This window comes from Kryptolebias marmoratus, linkage group LG17, assembly GCF_001649575.2.
Source record: "Kryptolebias marmoratus isolate JLee-2015 linkage group LG17, ASM164957v2, whole genome shotgun sequence".
Taxonomy (NCBI): domain Eukaryota; kingdom Metazoa; phylum Chordata; class Actinopteri; order Cyprinodontiformes; family Rivulidae; genus Kryptolebias; species Kryptolebias marmoratus.
In genome coordinates, this window is record NC_051446.1 from 3,482,159 (window position 1) to 3,488,283 (window position 6,125).

Sequence of the window (6,125 nt, forward strand, 5' to 3'; positions counted from 1 at the left end):
CAGCAGCCACATGCACCCTGGCTGTCTCATTAATATTCTGCTGGGTTGCATCAGCCACAGTGCGCATGCTTTAATGATGCCATTTTTGAATTTTCTGCTCAAGTAAACACAAGCTAAGAAACTGAAAGTTGGAGTGGTTTTGCCACGGAAGAGTGGATTTGTTCTGAAAATATTGAAAGTAAGTGTACTGTATGATCTTAAGCAACTATGATATGTGTTTAATTTAAATTAATTGATCAGAATTCAGGAAAATCATGTTGAATCTATTTACTGCAATTAAGGTGCTGTAATGCAGATCAATGTAGTTGAAAATAGTGTTTTGCAACCAGTTGGGTTTAGGGTTGACTTTTGATAAGCGGTATATCACCTTGAACATTTCTTGTGTATATTGTTTGTTGCATTAAGGTGCTGTAATACTCAGCAATGTGTATGAGTAACGTGTTCAAGATCCATTTGTTTTTAAAGTAGGATTTGACTTTGTGTATGCAGAGTATTTATTTAATTGTACTTTAATTTTAATTCTATTTTGTGTGGACAGTGTATCTTATACAAGTAGTACATGTACCTCAATTGTCTTCTCAAAGTTCAAAAAATAAAAATATTGTAACTCAAGTATATTGTCATTTGTAATTTCATAATTAAATATCCATAATTTTATCCTGACAAAAAAATGACAAAATATGACAGAATGCACAATTTTGCATGTTTAACACTCTGTTTTTGAAAAACGCCCTCTTCATGCTATGTTATCCCACATGACATTCCCAAATGTTGGACAGTATGCTGTATCTGGGCCGGACCTGGCCCAGATAACTTCTGCTGTCAGGGGAGCTTTTTTAAACCAACTGGAATCAAAGCTTCAAGGCTTCAGGAGACTTCATTTGACTGCCATTAGCTAACACTTAAAAATAAAAGCTGCATGTTAAAATTTGCAATAACCCCCCCCCAAAAAAAAAAACAAAACCAGCAGCTTGAAACTAATTGAAATGTAGAGCAAACCAGCCGCTCCGGGACTAGGTCCAGGTCCAGGTCCAGCTCCAGGTCTAGATCCAGATCTAGATCCAGGTCCAGTGAGCTGAATAATCCGGTACTCCGGGTTTTGGTATGACCAGACCAGACCAGACCTAACAGCTATTAGCCATTACCCCTCTCATGTCATGTGTCCCCCGTGTTGAAGCTAACAGGGATATTTAAACATTTGTCACTGAGAACCGGAACACTTTGTGGTGGTTGTGTTTTTATGGGGCTGGAGAACCGACACCAGCGTTGATTCTCCGGGATGTGACTGCTGCTCTTTGAACCGGGCGCATCTGTGGCATTACTGCGATTATTATCCGAACCTATGGAATGTACATTAATACTAACTCAACAGGGGTTCCAGATGAGGTGAGTGGACATGTCAAACTGGGTTATTATTAGTATTAGAATTGTTTGTTTTTTCATTTTCCCCTTAAAGACGAGGTAGCCTGATATCCCGGGGGTTAGCTCAGCAGGCTAGCTGTGTTCTTTGTCTGCGGAGACCTAAAAGCAAAAAGGCAGGTGTCCATCATCGGACACGTCCTCGTGTGACCCTCGTTTCCTTTTATTGTAAAAGCAATATCCAAACTTAAATATGTATTATTCTTACCTGTACCCTAAACTTTATCAGAATATCAGTGTGTCTGCGTTCATATGTAGGTGTACCAACTTTTCAATGCCAAGTTTATTATTCCTTTGATGTCTGACTTCTTTTCCATCTTGAGTTATTTAGACTTTCATTTCATTTTTTTCAGGGGCTTAAGTACTCGCCGGTATGGAAGCCCCTGTAGTAAAAGCTGTAAAATAATGATACTGTTACTGCTACTACTACTTATAATAATAATAATAATAATAATAATAATAATAATAATAATAATTGACTTGTACAACATTGTAGTTCGGGCTGGCTATTGGTTCTGAGTCTGAACATGTAGCTTTAAATTGATGGTAAACAGCCCGTGTCCGATAATGGATCTTGAACCTTCGCAGTTAGCTAAGATGGGCCTCGTCTTAGCGTCATTTGTTAGTTATACATTTTGTCGATACTGGACATTCACGTTATTACAGTCGTTTGATACTAATGTTGTCCACCAACGCCGCAACAGGATGTTATTTTTGTCCACGTTAGCTTTGTGTTAACAATAAGACGTTGTCGATGCGTCAGCAGCCGCTAGCTATCTACTTGTACCTAATTTAGCAAACTAATTCAGCAGCTCATGCTGAGTTTTATGAAGATATTTTCCTTTTATTTACTCATGTAGGCCTACGAAATAACTCCCACATGCAAATATCTAAAGGGAGTGCTAAAGTTGCTAAATGTAAGTGGTCTTTGTAAGCCAAACAAATGATGGAAATGTTCTCTAATTTCAACTTTACCGGTGTTACACCAAATACTGCGACCACAGGGGGCGACAGCTACATTCCTCTGTATGTACGTCTTCAGGACCAGCAAGAAGAAGAGTATTTACATAAACTGCTTAGTACTAATAAAGAAAACTGTATCACTAATGGCACTAATAAAAATTGTAAACTTCACAGAATAATATTTCTGTCGCATGGACGGAGAAAAGATAATGTATCTGTTTGACACTGAACACAGTTAGACGGACCATAGCATTGAATCACTGTTCTTTAAATATGTAAACCGTTTAATAAATCGGAAAATGATTAATAAGTGTTTCTAAGTGCTTTGTTGGGAGGGAGATGGGGTTCAAAACGGCTTCTAATATTTCTGCCACCTCTTCATTACACTCAGCTCTTATTTAAAGTAATATGTGACCCCAAATACACAGTATCACACAGGTCAAAGAGTATGATACTGAAGGGATAAATTTTTTTTAATGAAGGGATAAATCTTTTATAACTTGTTTTTGGGAAACGGGGAATGCTGTGTGTTTGTGAAACGGAGAATGACAACACTTATATGTTTCTGTGTGAACACTTATATGTTTCTGTGTGAACACTTATATTTTTCTGTGTGAATCTTATGTTGTTCTGTGTGCGGACACTTGGGAGTCTGAGAAAGTGGCTGCTGGTTTTGGAAAACATGTTTTTCAAAACCAAACGCCTAACTCATAGCAGGAACACCTGCGTGGAGGGACTGGCCCTCCCTCTTCGCACGCGGTCTTTGTTTACTCACCTCTATAATACGGGGAAGCACCGACCCCCGGACAGAGTCTGCTGCGGGTTGCGCGCGAATGCCCAGCTAGTTGATGCTACTCTGCCCGGACTGTCGGCTCTCCAGTCCAGTGTCAAGGTAAGAGGCGCTTATGTTTTATTAAGTTAGCATCACGGGGATGTGAAGTATTGAAATGCTGCTTGTTTTGCTGTGTTCTGTGGCGGAATAAAGTTACACAATTATTCTAGCAGAAGCAGTGTGAGTGTGATTTATTGTGCCGACTTCTTCCGATCCTGTCTAAATATTTCACAAAACAGATACTCATCATACTCTGTGACATTACTGTAATTTCCCCTAAATAGTATCACAGTTCAATACAACTATTTTTCCGAGTTCTGCCACCTCCACACTACGATCTGGAGGCATTTAATATAATGTGTGACCCTCAAATACACAGTATTACACAGGTCACAGAGTATGATACTCATCATAACCCTATCAGAATATATGACCTTAATTTATTGTTTCTATTTCAAAATGAAGTTGTATAAACATTGTCAGGTTATTTGAAACAAAGTTGTTTATCATCTTTAAATAAGGACAGAGTCTATTTATCTGCCTTCTACTGCTTTAAGCTAGCTTTAAGTGTCAGCCATGTATTCATCAACTTCATCTTGAAATTTCTTATAATGTCATAGGATGGTGTTTTTTGAATGAAATGTTATTTTAATGTTGTCTTTGTGTGAAGAATTGGATATCTTGGAGTAGCTGTGATGTCTTGGCTTATTTTGGATTAGCCACAGTGACTAAAGAGAAAGTTTTTTTTAAATAAATGCTCCTAATGTCTATTGAAGCAATGATAACATTATGTCCACAAACAGTTGGGAACATGAGGAACTCTTGTTTTTTTTAATTGACAAACAGTGCCACAACAATATAATATATACAGTAGATAACATAAAACTGTATGTACAACTCTGAAGAAGTCCGAAATGCTGGTATTTTCAGGCGGCACAACTGCGTAATAACTACCAACCAACTATATACACTTAAATATAACATCTACTCTGTACAGGCTGGACAACAACACTCCTCATGGTGACATGGAACCACTTTCCACAGTCGTCGCATTGGATCTGTAACCAAAAACACTGCTTGATTTCACCACACAAATAACTGACACACAATACTGTGACCTGAAATAAACTTCTTTAAGCTATTAAAAAACAAATCTGGTTCAATTGTAAAATAATAATTTATCATCCCCTTATGTATTATTTAAGAGTTGTTAATGTTGCTGGATCAATTTTTTTCACCACAAGAACTGCTTTCTGTCTGAGAAGAATGGGGCAGTGTTTCAGCTTTCCACCTCAAGACCTTCGGATTTCCAAGCTTCCTCATGAATGCCCTTTAAAGACAGACATATGTCAGTGTTAATGAAAATTCAGACTTTCTTTTTGTAGAATTTTAAGAGTCCTTAGTACAAAGTATTAGAATAATCGCCTTGTGGATTCTAAGCAGTTCTTCAGTTTTGAAGAAGCATGGCCACTGGACTCGAGGACAATGCTCCTTTTTTGTTTTGGATATATTGCCTATTTAGGTTTGTGGGGAAAAACAACAACAGACGTGTTATATGTATTCAGTAAGATCATTAGTTCAACAGCTAACTTCATACACTGAATAACAACATTTCTTACTGCAAATATCCTGTGTCCAGGTTCATGAACTGCCCCCAACATAATTTCAAATGTGTCTGGTTTACACTAAAGATAGAATAAAGTTGTAGACATGTGTTTAATACTTATTATCTATTGCTTTATGATTATTACTAATATTGTAGAAATAACAAATTTTAAATATTTCAAAAATACCTTGAGTTTTGATGTCTTTCTCTGCCAGATGTTTGTCATCTCAAATGAGTCTATAAAGAAAGCCTTGGAGCTTTTGTGGTCCTGGTTATACCTTTCTACACATTTTCTGATGTAGGCATTGATAACCTAACAACAAACAACATGTATTTTACTATAAATCTCCCATTTATGTCATTACATAGATACTATTACTATTATTTGTCTTTAGTAATAAAGGTCATCCTTACATCTTTGGGGATATAAAAGAACGTACATCGCTTTTGAGTTGCTGGCCAGGGGCTGTTCTTTCTATGTCCCCCCAAAAAAAGTTTATATGTCCCAATTCTGGACAACAGGACCTGGGCCTTTTTACCTTTCCAGGCCTCTTTGACACCTATTTGACAAAACAGAGGACAAAAAAATTAATTTCAGATAATATGCAAGCTGTTGGTAACATAGTGTGTGTTGCAATACATTTTTCAGGAGACAGTCACGATATTGGTGGTGAAAATATCTGTGGAGTTAATGCTGTAGCTGATGTAGTTTTTGGGGCTAAAGCAACAGAAGGCGTGGCATCTTTGGCTGTGGTACTTGGTGTGGCTGGGGTCCTTGGTGTGGCTGTAGTACTTGTGGTGGCTGGGGTCCTTGGTGTGGCTGTAGTACTTGTGGTGGCTGGGGTCCTTGGTGTGGCTGTAGTACTTGTGGTAGCTGGGGTCCTTGTGGAAGCTGTGGTACTTGTGGTGGCTGGGGTCCTTGGTGTGGCTGTAGTACTTGTGGTGGCTGGGGTCCTTGTGGAGGCTGTGGTACCTGTGGTGGCTGGGGTCCTTGGTCTGGCTGTGGTACTTGGTGTGGCTGTGGTACTTGGTGTGGCTGGGGTCCTTGTGGAGGCTGTGGTACTTGTGGTGGCTGGGGTCCTTGGTCTGGCTGTGGTACTTGTGATAGCTGGAGTCCTTGGTGTGGCTGTGGTACTTGTGGTAGCTGGAGTCCTGGGTGTGGCTGTGGTACTTGTGGTGGCTGGGGTCCTTTGTGTGGCTGGGGGTCCTTGGTGTGGCTGTGGTACTTGTGGTTGCTGGGGTCCTTGTGGTGGCTGTGGTACTTGTGGTGGCTGGGGTCCTTGGTGTGGCTGTGGTACTTGTGGT

General features: G+C 39.3%; 1 protein-coding gene across 8 annotated transcripts in view; it reads left to right on the forward strand.

Annotated features, from left to right (window-relative positions):
* The first annotated feature begins 1,091 nt into the window (after window positions 1-1,091).
* znf609a (zinc finger protein 609a) overlaps window positions 1,092-6,125 on the forward strand; it is a 112,447-nt gene continuing 107,413 nt past the window's right edge. For 6 of the 8 annotated variants that reach the window (XR_005234315.1, XR_005234319.1, XR_005234316.1 and 3 more), the window contains exon 1: window positions 1,093-1,386. The gene's annotated coding sequence lies outside the window, so the exon portion shown is untranslated. Of the gene's footprint in view, window positions 1,387-6,125 lie in introns of all 8 variants that reach the window. The other 2 variants (XR_005234320.1, XM_037980828.1) reach the window with 2 other exon arrangements.